Source organism: Triturus cristatus, chromosome 8 (genome assembly GCF_964204655.1).
Source record: "Triturus cristatus chromosome 8, aTriCri1.1, whole genome shotgun sequence".
Taxonomy (NCBI): domain Eukaryota; kingdom Metazoa; phylum Chordata; class Amphibia; order Caudata; family Salamandridae; genus Triturus; species Triturus cristatus.
In genome coordinates, this window is record NC_140591.1 from 55,925,984 (window position 1) to 55,945,556 (window position 19,573).

Sequence of the window (19,573 nt, forward strand, 5' to 3'; positions counted from 1 at the left end):
AAAACCTTTTATCAAGATAATCGACAATACAATTAATTCGACATATTATTTACTTTCTGTCTTTCTTTCAAACTTGCTTCCACCTCTCTTGTATTCAACTTTGCCTCCTTTATTTCCCAATTCTTCCTTTAATTGAAAGTAAAGCTTTGCCTGCATCAGCCTCCAGTTCCCCTTATACAAAACTGTTAGTAGTCAGATGACCTAGCTTGCCGACCCTCGCCATATAGGTCTGTGTTTCTGAGTATAAGTCCATTCATAGTTTACAAACATCATCTAACTAACTTGGCTCCTAAAAAGGAAATTCACCCATCAGACCAATTTAGCTACTGAATAATACTGGACAATTTAACACATAACTGCACATGCAGATAGAGTGACCAGGTTCTGCATTTATCTTTAACAATTATAAAAAATACAACAGAAAGCCAAAATTGCCAGCTGGATGAAATAGCTCAGTTGGGAGAGCAGTAGACTGAAGATCTAAAGGTCCCTGGTTCAATCCCGGGTTTAGGCACATTTTGAACTTCTGCTTTGCATGCCACAAATGCTATTTGGAGTCAACTCATATTGACGTTGTTTATAATGATCAAAACCTTTTATCAAGCTGATCGATAAGACAACCATTTCAACATATTTTTTACATTCTGTCTTTCTGTCAAACTTGCTTCCACCTCTCTTGTATTCAACTTTACCTGCTTTATTTGCCAATTCTTCCTTTAATTGAAAGTAAAGCTTTGCCTGCATCAGCCTCGAGTTCCCCTTATACAAAACTGTTAGTAGTCAGATGACCTAGTTTGCCTACCCTCGCCATATAGGTCTGTGTGTCTGAGTATAAGTCCATTCATAGTTTACAAACATCTTCTAACTAACTTGGCTCCTAAAAAGGAAATTCACCCATCAGACCAATTTAGCTGCTGAATAATATTGGACAATTTAACACATAACTGCACATGCAGATAGAATGACCAGGGTCTGCATTTATCTTTAACAATTATCAAAAATACAACAGAAAGCCAAAATGGCCAGCTGGATGAAATAGCTCAGTTGGGAGAGTGTTAGATTGAAAATCTAAAAGTCCCTTGTTCAATGCTGGGTTTCGGAAAAGTCTGAGAGGTTTCTTGCTTCTCACAAAATATTTCTTGGTATCAGCTCAAGTTTTTCTTTCTTTATTTATCAAAATATTTGATCAACTGATCGACAACATGATCAATTCAACATAGAATTGTCTTTCTGTCCTCCTTCTAAATTTGCTTCCACCTCTCTTGCATTCAGCTTCGACTACAAATGTTTCCTATTTCATGCTTTTTTGTAAAGTAAACTCTTGTCTGCATCAGCTTCCACTTCTCCTTGAACACAGATTTCAGTATTCAGATGACATAGCTTACCTACTCAGGCCAAATACCTCTGTGTAATATGGTGCTAGTCCATTCAGAGTAAAAAAAAAAGCTACCTAACCTGGATCCGAAAAATGCTATTTACCTATTGCACCCGTTAACTGATGAATGATACAGGACATCTTAAAACATAGCTCTAGCATGAGGTTGAGCATCTATTTTCTTGGGAAGTTTAAAAGAAAGGATGAAGACCCAAACTAGCAGCAGGCGGAAATAGCTCAGTTGGGAGAGCGTTAGACTGAAGATCTAAAGGTCCCTGGTTCAATCCCGGGTTTTGGCACAATTTCAACCTCTGCTTTTCATGTCTCAAAAGCTGTTTGGAGTTAAATCAACGCTCTTCTTTATCAAAACCTTTTATCAATCTGATCAACAACACAATCAATTCAACATATTATTTACTTTCTGTCTTCTTTTCAAACTTGCTTCCACCTCTCTTGTATTCAACTATGCCTCATTTATTTGAAACTTCTTGCTTTATTTTAAAGTAAAGCTTTGCCTGCATCAGCCTCCAATTCCCCTTATACAAAACTGTCAGTAGTCAGATGACATAGCTTGTACACCCTGGCCATATAGGTCTGTGTTTCAGAGTATAAGTCAATTCAAAGTTTAGAAAAAAAAATTCTACCTACCTTGTCCCCTAAAAAGGATATTCACTCATCAGACCAAGTTACCTGCTGAATGATACTGGACACTTTAACACATAACTATAAACGAAAATAGAATGACCAGGTTCTGTATGTATCGTCTACAATTATTAATAATACATCAGGAGGCCACAGGGACTTGTTGGCTGAAATATCTCAGTTGGGAGATCGTTAGACTGAAGAGCTTAAGGTACCTGATTCAATCCTGACTTTCAGCACAGTGCGAGGGGATCCTACATTCTTGCAAAATATTTCTTGAAATCAGCTCTATTTTTTTTTTCTTTATTTCTCAAAATATTTTATCAACTGATCAACAACATGATAACTTCAACAAAAAGTTGTCTTTCTGTCCTCCTTCTAAACTTGCTTCCACCTCTCTTGCCATCAGCTTTGATGACGAATTTATCCCATTTTATACTTTTTTCAAAGTAAACTCTTGTCTGCATCATCTTTCACTTCTCCTTGAACAAAGTTGTCAGTATTGAGATGACATAGCTTACCTACTCAGGCGACATACGTCTGTGTAATACAGTGCTGGTCCACTTAGAGTTTTAAAAGAAAAACGACCTAACATTTATCCCAAAAACGCTACTCACCCATTTCACCAGTTAGCTGCTGCACAATGCAGGACACATTAAAACACAGCTCTAACCTCAGATTGAAAATCCAGGTTCTGCATCTCTGTTCTGGGATTGTTCAAAAAAAGAGGCTGAATACTATAGCTGCTGGAAGGCTGAAATAGCTCAGTTGGGAGAGCGCTAGACTGAAAATCTAAAGGTCCCTGGTTCGATCTCGGGTTTCGGCACATTTTGAACTTCTGCTTTGCATGCCACAAAGACTATTTTGAGTCAACTCATATTGACTTTGTTTATAATGATCAAAACATTTTATCAAGATAATCGACAATACAATTAATTGAACATATTATTTACTTTCTGTCTTTCTTTCAAACTTGCTTCCACCTCTCTTGTATTCAACTTTGCCTCCTTTATTTCCCAATTCTTCCTTTAATTGAAAGTAAAGCTTTGCCTGCATCAGCCTCCAGTTCCCCTTATACAAAACTGTTAGTAGTCAGATGACCTAGCTTGCCGACCCTCGCCATATAGGTCTGTGTTTCTGAGTATAAGTCCATTCATAGTTTACAAACATCATCTAACTAACTTGGCTCCTAAAAAGGAAATTCACCCATCAGACCAATTTAGCTACTGAATAATACAGGACAATTTAAGACATAACTGCACATGCAGATAGAGTGACCAGGTTCTGCATTTTTCTTTAACAATTATAAAAAATACAACAGAAAGCCAAAATTGCCAGCTGGATGAAATAGCTCAGTTGGGAGAGCAGTAGACTGAAGATCTAAAGGTCCCTGGTTCAATCCCGGGTTTAGGCACATTTTGAACTTCTGCTTTGCATGCCACAAATGCTATTTGGAGTCAACTCATATTGACGTTGTTTATAATGATCAAAACCTTTTATCAAGCTGATCGATAAGACAACCATTTCAACATATTTTTTACATTCTGTCTTTCTGTCAAACTTGCTTCCACCTCTCTTGTATTCAACTTTACCTGCTTTATTTGCCAATTCTTCCTTTAATTGAAAGTAAAGCTTTGCCTGCATCAGCCTCGAGTTCCCCTTACACAAAACTGTTAGTAGTCAGATGACCTAGTTTGCCTACCCTCGCCATATAGGTCTGTGTGTCTGAGTATAAGTCCATTCATAGTTTACAAACATCTTCTAACTAACTTGGCTCCTCAAAAGGAAATTCACCCATCAGACCAATTTAGCTGCTGAATAATATTGGACAATTTAACACATAACTGCACATGCAGATAGAATGACCAGGGTCTGCATTTATCTTTAACAATTATCAAAAATACAACAGAAAGCCAAAATGGCCAGCTGGATGAAATAGCTCAGTTGGGAGAGTGTTAGATTGAAAATCTAAAAGTCCCTTGTTCAATGCTGGGTTTCGGAAAAGTCTGAGAGGTTTCTTGCTTCTCACAAAATATTTCTTGGTATCAGCTCAAGTTTTTCTTTATTTATTTATCAAAATATTTGATCAACTGATCGACAACATGATCAATTCAACATAGAATTGTCTTTCTGTCCTCCTTCTAAATTTGCTTCCACCTCTCTTGCATTCAGCTTCGACTACAAATGTTTCCTATTTCATGCTTTTTTGTAAAGTAAACTCTTGTCTGCATCAGCTTCCACTTCTCCTTGAACACAGATTTCAGTATTCAGATGACATAGCTTACCTACTCAGGCCAAATACCTCTGTGTAATATGGTGCTAGTCCATTCAGAGTAAAAAACAAAAGCTACCTAACCTGCATCCGAAAAATGCTATTTACCTATTGCACCCGTTAACTGATGAATGATACAGGACATCTTAAAACATAGCTCTAGCATGAGGTTGAGCATCTATTTTCTTGGGAAGTTTAAAAGAAAGGATGAAGACCCAAACTACCAGCAGGCCGAAATAGCTCAGTTGGGAGAGCGTTAGACTGAAGATCTAAAGGTCCCTGGTTCAAACCTGGGTTTCGGCACAATTTCAACTTCTGCTTTTCATGTCACAAAAGCTGTTTGGAGTTAAATCAACGCTCTTCTTTATCAAAACCTTTTATCAATCTGATCAACAACACAATCAATTCAACATATTATTTACTTTCTGTCTTCCTTTCAAACTTGCTTCCACCTCTCTTGTATTCAACTATGCCTCATTTATTTGCAACTTCTTGCTTTATTTTAAAGTAAAGCTTTGCCTGCATCAGCCTCCAATTCCCCTTATACAAAACTGTCAGTAGTCAGATGACATAGCTTGTACACCCTGGCCATATAGGTCTGTGTTTCAGAGTATAAGTCAATTCAGAGTTTAGAAAAAAAAATTCTACCTACCTTGTCCCCTAAAAAGGATATTCACTCATCAGACCAAGTTACCTGCTGAATGATACTGGACACTTTAACACATAACTATAAACGAAAATAGAATGACCAGGTTCTGTATGTATCGTCTACAATTATTAATAATACATCAGGAGGCCACAGGGACTTGTTGGCTGAAATATCTCAGTTGGGAGATCGTTAGACTGAAGAGCTTAAGGTACCTGATTCAATCCTGACTTTCAGCACAGTGCGAGGGGATCCTACATTCTTGCAAAATATTTCTTGAAATCAGCTCTATTTTTTTTTTCTTTATTTCTCAAAATATTTTATCAACTGATCAACAACATGATAACTTCAACAAAAAGTTGTCTTTCTGTCCTCCTTCTAAACTTGCTTCCACCTCTCTTGCCATCAGCTTTGATGACGAATTTATCCCATTTTATACTTTTTTCAAAGTAAACTCTTGTCTGCATCAGCTTTCACTTCTCCTTGAACAAAGTTGTCAGTATTGAGATGACATAGCTTACCTACTCAGGCGACATACGTCTGTGTAATACAGTGCTGGTCCACTTAGAGTTTTAAAAGAAAAACGACCTAACATTTATCCCAAAAACGCTACTCACCCATTTCACCAGTTAGCTGCTGAACAATGCAGGACACATTAAAACACAGCTCTAACCTCAGATTGAAAATCCAGGTTCTGCATCTCTGTTCTGGGATTGTTCAAAAAAAGAGGCTGAATAGTATAGCTGCTGGCAGGCTGAAATAGCTCAGTTGGGAGAGCGTTAGACTGAAGATCTAAAGGTCCCTGCTTCGATCCCGGGTTTCGGCACATTTTGAACTTCTGCTTTGCATGCCACAAAGACTATTTTGAGTCAACTCATATTGACTTTGTTTATAATGATCAAAACATTTTATCAAGATAATCGACAATACAATTAATTCAACATATTATTTACTTTCTGTCTTTCTTTCAAACTTGCTTCCACCTCTCTTGTATTCAACTTTGCCTCCTTTATTTCCCAATTCTTCCTTTAATTGAAAGTAAAGCTTTGCCTGCATCAGCCTCCAGTTCCCCTTATACAAAACTGTAAGTAGTCAGATGACCTAGCTTGCCGACCCTCGCCATATAGGTCTGTGTTTCTGAGTATAAGTCCATTCATAGTTTACAAACATCATCTAACTAACTTGGCTCCTAAAAAGGAAATTCACCCATCAGACCAATTTAGCTGCTGAATAATATTGGACAATTTAACACATAACTGCACATGCAGATAGAATGACCAGGGTCTGCATTTATCTTTAACAATTATCAAAAATACAACAGAAAGCCAAAATGGCCAGCTGGATGAAATAGCTCAGTTGGGAGAGTGTTAGATTGAAAATCTAAAAGTCCCTTGTTCAATGCTGGGTTTCGGAAAAGTCTGAGAGGTTTCTTGCTTCTCACAAAATATTTCTTGGTATCAGCTCAAGTTTTTCTTTATTTATTTATCAAAATATTTGATCAACTGATCGACAACATGATCAATTCAACATAGAATTGTCTTTCTGTCCTCCTTCTAAATTTGCTTCCACCTCTCTTGCATTCAGCTTCGACTACAAATGTTTCCTATTTCATGCTTTTTTGTAAAGTAAACTCTTGTCTGCATCAGCTTCCACTTCTCCTTGAACACAGATTTCAGTATTCAGATGACATAGCTTACCTACTCAGGCCAAATACCTCTGTGTAATATGGTGCTAGTCCATTCAGAGTAAAAAACAAAAGCTACCTAACCTGCATCCGAAAAATGCTATTTACCTATTGCACCCGTTAACTGATGAATGATACAGGACATCTTAAAACATAGCTCTAGCATGAGGTTGAGCATCTATTTTCTTGGGAAGTTTAAAAGAAAGGATGAAGACCCAAACTACCAGCAGGCCGAAATAGCTCAGTTGGGAGAGCGTTAGACTGAAGATCAAAAGGTCCCTGGTTCAATCCTGGGTTTCGGCACAATTTCAACTTCTGCTTTTCATGTCACAAAAGCTGTTTGGAGTTAAATCAACGCTCTTCTTTATCAAAACCTTTTATCAATCTGATCAACAACACAATCAATTCAACATATTATTTACTTTCTGTCTTCCTTTCAAACTTGCTTCCACCTCTCTTGTATTCAACTATGCCTCATTTATTTGCAACTTCTTGCTTTATTTTAAAGTAAAGCTTTGCCTGCATCAGCCTCCAATTCCCCTTATACAAAACTGTCAGTAGTCAGATGACATAGCTTGTACACCCTGGCCATATAGGTCTGTGTTTCAGAGTATAAGTCAATTCAGAGTTTAGAAAACAAAATTCTACCTACCTTGTCCCCTAAAAAGGATATTCACTCATCAGACCAAGTTACCTGCTGAATGATACTGGACACTTTAACACATAACTATAAACGAAAATAGAATGACCAGGTTCTGTATGTATCGTCTACAATTATTAATAATACATCAGGAGGCCACAGGGACTTGTTGGCTGAAATATCTCAGTTGGGAGATCGTTAGACTGAAGAGCTTAAGGTACCTGATTCAATCCTGACTTTCAGCACAGTGCGAGGGGATCCTACATTCTTGCAAAATATTTCTTGAAATCAGCTCTAGTTTTTTTTTTCTTTATTTCTCAAAATATTTTATCAACTAATCAACAACATGATAACTTCAACAAAAAGTTGTCTTTCTGTCCTCCTTCTAAACTTGCTTCCACCTCTCTTGCCATCAACTTTGATGACGAATTTATCCCATTTTATACTTTTTTCAAAGTAAACTCTTGTCTGCATCAGCTTTCACTTCTCCTTGAACAAAGTTGTCAGTATTGAGATGACATAGCTTACCTACTCAGGCGACATACGTCTGTGTAATACAGTGCTGGTCCACTTAGAGTTTTAAAAGAAAAACGACCTAACATTCATCCCAAAAACGCTACTCACCCATTTCACCAGTTAGCTGCTGAACAATCCAGGACACATTAAAACACAGCTCTAACCTCAGGTTGAAAATCCAGGTTCTGCATCTCTGTTCTGGGATTGTTCAAAAAAAGAGGCTGAATACTATAGCTGCTGGCAGGCCGAAATAGCTCAGTTGGGAGAGCGTTAGACTGAAGATCTAAAGGTCCCTGGTTCGATCCCGGGTTTCGGCACATTTTGAACTTCTGCTTTGCATGCCACAAAGACTATTTTGAGTCAACTCATATTGACTTTGTTTATAATGATCAAAACATTTTATCAAGATAATCGACAATACAATTAATTCAACATATTATTTACTTTCTGTCTTTCTTTCAAACTTGCTTCCACCTCTCTTGTATTCAACTTTGCCTCCTTTATTTCCCAATTCTTCCTTTAATTGAAAGTAAAGCTTTGCCTGCATCAGCCTCCAGTTCCCCTTATACAAAACTGTTAGTAGTCAGATGACCTAGCTTGCCGACCCTCGCCATATAGGTCTGTGTTTCTGAGTATAAGTCCATTCATAGTTTACAAACATCATCTAACTAACTTGGCTCCTAAAAAGGAAATTCACCCATCAGACCAATTTAGCTACTGAATAATACTGGACAATTTAACACATAACTGCACATGCAGATAGAGGGACCAGGTTCTGCATTTTTCTTTAACAATTATAAAAAATACAACAGAAAGCCAAAATTGCCAGCTGGATGAAATAGCTCAGTTGGGAGAGCAGTAGACTGAAGATCTAAAGGTCGCTGGTTCAATCCCGGGTTTAGGCACATTTTGAACTTCTGCTTTGCATGCCACAAATGCTATTTGGAGTCAACTCATATTGACGTTGTTTATAATGATCAAAACCTTTTATCAAGCTGATCGATAAGACAACCATTTCAACATATTTTTTACATTCTGTCTTTCTGTCAAACTTGCTTCCACCTCTCTTGTATTCAACTTTACCTGCTTTATTTGGCAATTCTTCCTTTAATTGAAAGTAAAGCTTTGCCTGCATCAGCCTCGAGTTCCCCTTACACAAAACTGTTAGTAGTCAGATGACCTAGTTTGCCTACCCTCGCCATATAGGTCTGTGTGTCTGAGTATAAGTCCATTCATAGTTTACAAACATCTTCTAACTAACTTGGCTCCTAAAAAGGAAATTCACCCATCAGACCAATTTAGCTGCTGAATAATATTGGACAATTTAACACATAACTGCACATGCAGATAGAATGACCAGGGTCTGCATTTATCTTTAACAATTATCAAAAATACAACAGAAAGCCAAAATGGCCAGCTGGATGAAATAGCTCAGTTGGGAGAGTGTTAGATTGAAAATCTAAAAGTCCCTTGTTCAATGCTGGGTTTCGGAAAAGTCTGAGAGGTTTCTTGCTTCTCACAAAATATTTCTTGGTATCAGCTCAAGTTTTTCTTTATTTATTTATCAAAATATTTGATCAACTGATCGACAACATGATCAATTCAACATAGAATTGTCTTTCTGTCCTCCTTCTAAATTTGCTTCCACCTCTCTTGCATTCAGCTTCGACTACAAATGTTTCCTATTTCATGCTTTTTTGTAAAGTAAACTCTTGTCTGCATCAGCTTCCACTTCTCCTTGAACACAGATTTCAGTATTCAGATGACATAGCTTACCTACTCAGGCCAAATACCTCTGTGTAATATGGTGCTAGTCCATTCAGAGTAAAAAACAAAAGCTACCTAACCTGGATCCGAAAAATGCTATTTACCTATTGCACCCGTTAACTGATGAATGATACAGGACATCTTAAAACATAGCTCTAGCATGAGGTTGAGCATCTATTTTCTTGGGAAGTTTAAAAGAAAGGATGAAGACCCAAACTACCAGCAGGCCGAAATAGCTCAGTTGGGAGAGCGTTAGACTGAAGATCTAAAGGTCCCTGGTTCAATCCTGGGTTTCGGCACAATTTCAACTTCTGCTTTTCATGTCACAAAAGCTGTTTGGAGTTAAATCAACGCTCTTCTTTATCAAAACCTTTTATCAATCTGATCAACAACACAATCAATTCAACATATTATTTACTTTCTGTCTTCCTTTCAAACTTGCTTCCACCTCTCTTGTATTCAACTATGCCTCATTTATTTGCAACTTCTTGCTTTATTTTAAAGTAAAGCTTTGCCTGCATCAGCCTCCAATTCCCCTTATACAAAACTGTCAGTAGTCAGATGACATAGCTTGTACACCCTGGCCATATAGGTCTGTGCTTCAGAGTATAAGTCAATTCAGAGTTTAGAAAAAAAAATTCTACCTACCTTGTCCCCTAAAAAGGATATTCACTCATCAGACCAAGTTACCTGCTGAATGATACTGGACACTTTAACACATAACTATAAACGAAAATAGAATGACCAGGTTCTGTATGTATCGTCTACAATTATTAATAATACATCAGGAGGCCACAGGGACTTGTTGGCTGAAATATCTCAGTTGGGAGATCGTTAGACTGAAGAGCTTAAGGTACCTGATTCAATCCTGACTTTCAGCACAGTGCGAGGGGATCCTACATTCTTGCAAAATATTTCTTGAAATCAGCTCTAGTTTTTTTTTCTTTATTTCTCAAAATATTTTATCAACTGATCAACAACATGATAACTTCAACAAAAAGTTGTCTTTCTGTCCTCCTTCTAAACTTGCTTCCACCTCTCTTGCCATCAACTTTGATGACGAATTTATCCCATTTTATACTTTTTTCAAAGTAAACTCTTGTCTGCATCAGCTTTCACTTCTCCTTGAACAAAGTTGTCAGTATTGAGATGACATAGCTTACCTACTCAGGCGACATACGTCTGTGTAATACAGTGCTGGTCCACTTAGAGTTTTAAAAGAAAAACGACCTAACATTCATCCCAAAAACGCTACTCACCCATTTCACCAGTTAGCTGCTGAACAATCCAGGACACATTAAAACATAGCTCTAACCTCAGGTTGAAAATCCAGGTTCTGCATCTCTGTTCTGGGATTGTTCAAAAAAAGAGGCTGAATACTATAGCTGCTGGCAGGCCGAAATAGCTCAGTTGGGAGAGCGTTAGACTGAAGATCTAAAGGTCCCTGGTTCGATCCCGGGTTTCGGCACATTTTAAACTTCTGCTTTGCATGCCACAAAGACTATTTTGAGTCAACTCATATTGACTTTGTTTATAATGATCAAAACCTTTTATCAAGATAATCGACAATACAATTAATTCAACATATTATTTACTTTCTGTCTTTCTTTCAAACTTGCTTCCACCTCTCTTGTATTCAACTTTGCCACCTTTATTTCCCAATTCTTCCTTTAATTGAAAGTAAAGCTTTGCCTGCATCAGCCTCCAGTTCCCCTTATACAAAACTGTTAGTAGTCAGATGACCTAGCTTGCCGACCCTCGCCATATAGGTCTGTGTTTCTGAGTATAAGTCCATTCATAGTTTACAAACATCATCTAACTAACTTGGCTCCTAAAAAGGAAATTCACCCATCAGACCAATTTAGCTACTGAATAATACTGGACAATTTAACACATAACTGCACATGCAGATAGAGTGACCAGGTTCTGCATTTATCTTTAACAATTATAAAAAATACAACAGAAAGCCAAAATTGCCAGCTTGATGAAATAGCTCAGTTGGGAGAGCAGTAGACTGAAGATCTAAAGGTCCCTGGTTCAATCCCGGGTTTAGGCACATTTTGAACTTCTGCTTTGCATGCCACAAATGCTATTTGGAGTCAACTCATATTGACGTTGTTTATAATGATCAAAACCTTTTATCAAGCTGATCGATAAGACAACCATTTCAACATATTTTTTACATTCTGTCTTTCTGTCAAACTTGCTTCCACCTCACTTGTATTCAACTTTACCTGCTTTATTTGCCAATTCTTCCTTTAATTGAAAGTAAAGCTTTGCCTGCATCAGCCTCGAGTTCCCCTTATACAAAACTGTTAGTAGTCAGATGACCTAGTTTGCCTACCCTCGCCATATAGGTCTGTGTGTCTGAGTATAAGTCCATTCATAGTTTACAAACATCTTCTATCTAACTTGGCTCCTAAAAAGGAAATTCACCCATCAGACCAATTTAGCTGCTGAATAATATTGGACAATTTAACACATAACTGCACATGCAGATAGAATGACCAGGGTCTGCATTTATCTTTAACAATTATCAAAAATACAACAGAAAGCCAAAATGGCCAGCTGGATGAAATAGCTCAGTTGGGGGAGTGTTAGATTGAAAATCTAAAAGTCCCTTGTTCAATGCTGGGTTTCGGAAAAGTCTGAGAGGTTTCTTGCTTCTCACAAAATATTTCTTGGTATCATCTCAAGTTTTTCTTTCTTTATTTACCAAAATATTTGATCAACTGATCGACAACATGATCAATTCAACATAGAATTGTCTTTCTGTCCTCCTTCTAAATTTGCTTCCACCTCTCTTACATTCAGCTTCGACTACAAATGTTTCCTATTTCATGCTTTTTTGTAAAGTAAACTCTTGTCTGCATCAGCTTCCACTTCTCCTTGAACACAGATTTCAGTATTCAGATGACATAGCTTACCTACTCAGGCCAAATACCTCTGTGTAATATGGTGCTAGTCCATTCAGAGTAAAAAACAAAAGCTACCTAACCTGGATCCGAAAAATGCTATTTACCTATTGCACCCGTTAACTGATGAATGATACAGGACATCTTAAAACATAGCTCTAGCATGAGGTTGAGCATCTATTTTCTTGGGAAGTTTAAAAGAAAGGATGAAGACCCAAGCTACCAGCAGGCCGAAATAGCTCAGTTGGGAGAGCGTTAGACTGAAGATCTAAAGGTCCCTGGTTCAATCCCAGGTTTCGGCACAATTTTAACTTCTGCTTTTCATGTCACAAAAGCTGTTTGGAGTTAAATCAACGTTCTTCTTTATCAAAACCTTTTATCAATCTGATCAACAACACAATCAATTCAACATATTATTTACTTTCTGTCTTCCTTTCAAACTTGCTTCCACCTCTCTTGTATTCAACTATGCCTCATTTATTTGCAACTTCTTGCTTTATTTTAAAGTAAAGCTTTGCCTGCATCAGCCTCCAATTCCCCTTATACAAAACTGTCAGTAGTCAGATGACATAGCTTGTACACCCTGGCCATATAGGTCTGTGTTTCAGAGTATAAGTCAATTCAGAGTTTAGAAAAAAAAATTCTACCTACCTTGTCCCCTAAAAAGGATATTCACTCATCAGACCAAGTTACCTGCTGAATGATACTGGACACTTTAACACATAACTATAAACGAAAATAGAATGACCAGGTTCTGTATGTATCGTCTACAATTATTAATAATACATCAGGAGGCCACAGGGACTTGTTGGCTGAAATATCTCAGTTGGGAGATCGTTAGACTGAAGAGCTTAAGGTACCTGATTCAATCCTGACTTTCAGCACAGTGCGAGGGGATCCTACATTCTTGCAAAATATTTCTTGAAATCAGCTCTAGTTTTTTTTTTCTTTATTTCTCAAAATATTTTATCAACTGATCAACAACATGATAACTTCAACAAAAAGTTGTCTTTCTGTCCTCCTTCTAAACTTGCTTCCACCTCTCTTGCCATCAACTTTGATGACGAATTTATCCCATTTTATACTTTTTTCAAAGTAAACTCTTGTCTGCATCAGCTTTCACTTCTCCTTGAACAAAGTTGTCAGTATTGAGATGACATAGCTTACCTACTCAGGCGACATACGTCTGTGTAATACAGTGCTGGTCCACTTACAGTTTTAAAAGAAAAACGACCTAACATTTATCCCAAAAACGCTACTCACCCATTTCACCAGTTAGCTGCTGAACAATGCAGGACACATTAAAACACAGCTCTAACCTCAGGTTGAAAATCCAGGTTCTGCATCTCTGTTCTGGGATTGTTCAAAAAAAGAGGCTGAATACTATAGCTGCTGGCAGGCCGAAATAGCTCAGTTGGGAGAGCGTTAGACTGAAGATCTAAAGGTCCCTGGTTCGATCCCGGGTTTCGGCACATTTTGAACTTCTGCTTTGCATGCCACAAAGACTATTTTGAGTCAACTCATATTGACTTTGTTTATAATGATCAAAACCTTTTATCAAGATAATCGACAATACAATTAATTCAACATATTATTTACTTTCTGTCTTTCTTTCAAACTTGCTTCCACCTCTCTTGTATTCAACTTTGCCACCTTTATTTCCCAATTCTTCCTTTAATTGAAAGTAAAGCTTTGCCTGCATCAGCCTCCAGTTCCCCTTATACAAAACTGTTAGTAGTCAGATGACCTAGCTTGCCGACCCTCGCCATATAGGTCTGTGTTTCTGAGTATAAGTCCATTCATAGTTTACAAACATCATCTAACTAACTTGGCTCCTAAAAAGGAAATTCACCCATCAGACCAATTTAGCTACTGAATAATACTGGACAATTTAACACATAACTGCACATGCAGATAGAGTGACCAGGTTCTGCATTTATCTTTAACAATTATAAAAAATACAACAGAAAGCCAAAATTGCCAGCTGGATGAAATAGCTCAGTTGGGAGAGCAGTAGACTGAAGATCTAAAGGTCCCTGGTTCAATCCCGGGTTTAGGCACATTTTGAACTTCTGCTTTGCATGCCACAAATGCTATTTGGAGTCAACTCATATTGACGTTGTTTATAATGATCAAAACCTTTTATCAAGCTGATCGATAAGACAACCATTTCAACATATTTTTTACATTCTGTCTTTCTGTCAAACTTGCTTCCACCTCTCTTGTATTCAACTTTACCTGCTTTATTTGCCAATTCTTCCTTTAATTGAAAGTAAAGCTTTGCCTGCATCAGCCTCGAGTTCCCCTTATACAAAACTGTTAGTAGTCAGATGACCTAGTTTGCCTACCCTCGCCATATAGGTCTGTGTGTTTGAGTATAAGTCCATTCATAGTTTACAAACATCTTCTAACTAACTTGGCTCCTAAAAAGGAAATTCACCCATCAGACCAATTTAGCTGCTGAATAATATTGGACAATTTAACACATAACTGCACATGCAGATAGAATGACCAGGGTCTGCATTTATCTTTAACAATTATCAAAAATACAACAGAAAGCCAAAATGGCCAGCTGGATGAAATAGCTCAGTTGGGAGAGTGTTAGATTGAAAATCTAAAAGTCCCTTGTTCAATGCTGGGTTTCGGAAAAGTCTGAGAGGTTTCTTGCTTCTCACAAAATATTTCTTGGTATCAGCTCAAGTTTTTCTTTCTTTATTTACCAAAATATTTGATCAACTGATCGACAACATGATCAATTCAACATAGAATTGTCTTTCTGTCCTCCTTCTAAATTTGCTTCCACCTCTCTTACATTCAGCTTCGACTACAAATGTTTCCTATTTCATGCTTTTTTGTAAAGTAAACTCTTGTCTGCATCAGCTTCCACTTCTCCTTGAACACAGATTTCAGTATTCAGATGACATAGCTTACCTACTCAGGCCAAATACCTCTGTGTAATATGGTGCTAGTCCATTCAGAGTAAAAAACAAAAGCTACCTAACCTGGATCCGAAAAATGCTATTTACCTATTGCACCCGTTAACTGATGAATGATACAGGACATCTTAAAACATAGCTCTAGCATGAGGTTGAGCATCTATTTTCTTGGGAAGTTTAAAAGAAAGGATGAAGACCCAAACTACCAGCAGGCCGAAATAGCTCAGTTGGGAGAGCGTTAGACTGAAGATCTAAAGGTCCCTGGTTCAATCCCGGGTTTCGGCTCAATTTCAACTTCTGGTTTTCATGTCACAAAAGCTGTTTGGAGTTAAATCAACGCTCTTCTTTATCAAAACCTTTTATCAATCTGATCAACAACACAATCAATTCAACATATTATTTACTTTCTGTCTTCCTTTCAAACTTGCTTCCACCTCTCTTGTATTCAACTATGCCTCATTTATTTGCAACTTCTTGCTTTATTTTAAAGTAAAGCTTTGCCTGCATCAGCCTCCAATTCCCCTTATACAAAACTGTCAGTAGTCAGATGACATAGCTTGTACACCCTGGCCATATAGGTCTGTGTTTCAAAGTATAAGTCAATTCAAAATTTAGAAAAAAAAATTCTACCTACCTTGTCCCCTAAAAAGGATATTCACTCATCAGACCAAGTTACCTGCTGAATGATACTGGACACTTTAACACATAACTATAAACGAAAATAGAATGACCAGGTTCTGTATGTATCGTCTACAATTATTAATAATACATCAGGAGGCCACAGGGACTTGTTGGCTGAAATATCTCAGTTGGGAGATCGTTAGACTGAAGAGCTTAAGGTACCTGATTCAATCCTGACTTTCAGCACAGTGCGAGGGGATCCTACATTCTTGCAAAATATTTCTTGAAATCAGCTCTAGTTTTTTTTTCTTTATTTCTCAAAATATTTTATCAACTGATCAACAACATGATAACTTCAACAAAAAGTTGTCTTTCTGTCCTCCTTCTAAACTTGCTTCCACCTCTCTTGCCATCAACTTTGATGACGAATTTATCCCATTTTATACTTTTTTCAAAGTAAACTCTTGTCTGCATCAGCTTTCACTTCTCCTTGAACAAAGTTGTCAGTATTGAGATGACATAGCTTACCTACTCAGGCGACATACGTCTGTGTAATACAGTGCTGGTCCACTTAGAGTTTTAAAAGAAAAACGACCTAACATTTATCCCAAAAACGCTACTCACCCATTTCACCAGTTAGCTGCTGAACAATGCAGGACACATTAAAACACAGCTCTAACCTCAGATTGAAAATCCAGGTTCTGCATCTCTGTTCTGGGATTGTTCAAAAAAAGAGGCTGAACACTATAGCTGCTGGCAGGCCGAAATAGCTCAGTTGGGAGAGCGTTAGACTGAAGATCTAAAGGTCCCTGGTTCGATCCCGGGTTTCGGCACATTTTGAACTTCTGCTTTGCATGCCACAAAGACTATTTTGAGTCAACTCATATTGACTTTGTTTATAATGATCAAAACCTTTTATCAAGATAATCGACAATACAATTAATTCAACATATTATTTACTTTCTGTCTTTCTTTCAAACTTGCTTCCACCTCTCTTGTATTCAACTTTGCCTCCTTTATTTCCCAATTCTTCCTTTAATCGAAAGTAAAGCTTTGCCTGCATCAGCCTCCAGTTCCCCTTATACAAAACTGTTAGTAGTCAGATGACCTAGCTTGCCGACCCTCGCCATATAGGTCTGTGTTTCTGAGTATAAGTCCATTCATAGTTTACAAACATCATCTAACTAACTTGGCTCCTAAAAAGGAAATTCACCCATCAGACCAATTTAGCTACTGAATAATACTGGACAATTTAACACATAACTGCACATGCAGAGAGAGTGACCAGGTTCTGCATTTATCTTTAACAATTATAAAAAATACAACAGAAAGCCAAAATTGCCAGCTGGATGAAATAGCTCAGTTGGGAGAGCAGTAGACTGAAGATCTAAAGGTCCCTGGTTCAATCCCGGGTTTAGGCACATTTTGAACTTCTGCTTTGCATGCCACAAATGCTATTTGGAGTCAACTCATATTGACGTAGATTATAATGATCAAAACCTTTTATCAAGCTGATCGATAAGACAACCATTTCAACATATTTTTTACATTCTGTCTTTCTGTCAAACTTGCTTCCACCTCTCTTGTATTCAACTTTACCTGCTTTATTTGGCAATTCTTCCTTTAATTGAAAGTAAAGCTTTGCCTGCATCAGCCTCGAGTTCCCCTTACACAAAACTGTTAGTAGTCAGATGACCTAGTTTGCCTACCCTCGCCATATAGGTCTGTGTGTCTGAGTATAAGTCCATTCATAGTTTACAAACATCTTCTAACTAACTTGGCTCCTAAAAAGGAAATTCACCCATCAGACCAATTTAGCTGCTGAATAATATTGGACAATTTAACACATAACTGCACATGCAGATAGAATGACCAGGGTCTGCATTTATCTTTAACAATTATCAAAAATACAACAGAAAGCCAAAATGGCCAGCTGGATGAAATAGCTCAGTTGGGAGAGTGTTAGATTGAAAATCTAAAAGTCCCTTGTTCAATGCTGGGTTTCGGAAAAGTCTGAGAGGTTTCTTGCTTCTCACAAAATATTTCTTGGTATCATCTCAAGTTTTTATTTCTTTATTTACCAAAATATTTGATCAACTGATCGACAACATGATCAATTCAACATAGAATTGTCTTTCTGTCCTCCTTCTAAATTTGCTTCCACCTCTCTTACATTCAGCTTCGACTACAAATGTTTCCTATTTCATGCTTTTTTGTAAAGTAAACTCTTGTCTGCATCAGCTTCCACTTCTCCTTGAACACAGATTTCAGTATTCAGATGACATAGCTTACCTACTCAGGCCAAATACCTCTGTGTAATATGGTGCTAGTCCATTCAGAGTAAAAAACAAAAGCTACCTAACCTGGATCCGAAAAATGCTATTTACCTATTGCACCCGTTAACTGATGAATGATACAGGACATCTTAAAACATAGCTCTAGCATGAGGTTGAGCATCTATTTTCTTGGGAAGTTTAAAAGAAAGGATGAAGACCCAAACTACCAGCAGGCCGAAATAGCTCAGTTGGGAGAGCGTTAGACTGAAGATCTAAAGGTCCCTGGTTCAATCCCAGGTTTCGGCACAATTTCAACTTCTGCTTTTCATGTCACAAAAGCTGTTTGGAGTTAAATCAACGTTCTTCTTTATCAAAACCTTTTATCAATCTGATCAACAACACAATCAATTCAACATATTATTTACTTTCTGTCTTCCTTTCGAACTTGCTTCCACCTCTCTTGTATTCAACTATGCCTCATTTATTTGCAACTTCTTGCTTTATTTTAAAGTAAAGCTTTGCCTGCATCAGCCTCCAATTCCCCTTATACAAAACTGTCAGTAGTCAGATGACATAGCTTGTACACCCTGGCCATATAGGTCTGTGTTTCAGAGTATAAGTCAATTCAGAGTTTAGAAAAAAAAATTCTACCTACCTTGTCCCCTAAAAAGGATATTCACTCATCAGACCAAGTTACCTGCTGAATGATACTGGACACTTTAACACATAACTATAAACGAAAATAGAATGACCAGGTTCTGTATGTATCGTCTACAATTATTAATAATACATCAGGAGGCCACAGGGACTTGTTGGCTGAAATATCTCAGTTGGGAGATCGTTAGACTGAAGAGCTTAAGGTACCTGATTCAATCCTGACTTTCAGCACAGTGCGTGGGGATCCTACATTCTTGCAAAATATTTCTTGAAATCAGCTCTAGTTTTTTTTTTCTTTATTTCTCAAAATATTTTATCAACTGATCAACAACATGATAACTTCAACAAAAAGTTGTCTTTCTGTCCTCCTTCTAAACTTGCTTCCACCTCTCTTGCCATCAACTTTGATGACGAATTTATCCCATTTTATACTTTTTTCAAAGTAAACTCTTGTCTGCATCAGCTTTCACTTCTCCTTGAACAAAGTTGTCAGTATTGAGATGACATAGCTTACCTACTCAGGCGACATACGTCTGTGTAATACAGTGCTGGTCCACTTAGAGTTTTAAAAGAAAAACGACCTAACATTTATCCCAAAAACGCTACTCACCCATTTCACCAGTTAG

At 37.5% G+C, this 19,573-nt stretch overlaps 7 non-coding genes across 7 annotated transcripts; all 7 read left to right on the plus strand.

Moving 5' to 3' along the window:
• The first annotated feature begins 8,019 nt into the window (after positions 1-8,019).
• Positions 8,020-8,092, plus strand: TRNAF-GAA (transfer RNA phenylalanine (anticodon GAA)). The gene has a single exon. It is a non-coding gene; the product is annotated as a tRNA-Phe (tRNA).
• Positions 8,093-10,937: 2,845 nt separating this feature from the next.
• On the plus strand, positions 10,938-11,010 carry TRNAF-GAA (transfer RNA phenylalanine (anticodon GAA)). The gene has a single exon. It is a non-coding gene; the product is annotated as a tRNA-Phe (tRNA).
• Positions 11,011-12,686: 1,676 nt separating this feature from the next.
• Positions 12,687-12,759, plus strand: TRNAF-GAA (transfer RNA phenylalanine (anticodon GAA)). Its single transcript has one exon. It is a non-coding gene; the product is annotated as a tRNA-Phe (tRNA).
• A 1,097-nt stretch (positions 12,760-13,856) lies between these two features.
• Positions 13,857-13,929, plus strand: TRNAF-GAA (transfer RNA phenylalanine (anticodon GAA)). Its single transcript has one exon. It is a non-coding gene; the product is annotated as a tRNA-Phe (tRNA).
• A 1,676-nt stretch (positions 13,930-15,605) lies between these two features.
• TRNAF-GAA (transfer RNA phenylalanine (anticodon GAA)) lies at positions 15,606-15,678 on the plus strand. The gene has a single exon. It is a non-coding gene; the product is annotated as a tRNA-Phe (tRNA).
• Positions 15,679-16,774: 1,096 nt separating this feature from the next.
• On the plus strand, positions 16,775-16,847 carry TRNAF-GAA (transfer RNA phenylalanine (anticodon GAA)). The gene has a single exon. It is a non-coding gene; the product is annotated as a tRNA-Phe (tRNA).
• Positions 16,848-18,523: 1,676 nt separating this feature from the next.
• On the plus strand, positions 18,524-18,596 carry TRNAF-GAA (transfer RNA phenylalanine (anticodon GAA)). Its single transcript has one exon. It is a non-coding gene; the product is annotated as a tRNA-Phe (tRNA).
• The last annotated feature ends 977 nt before the right edge of the window (positions 18,597-19,573 follow it).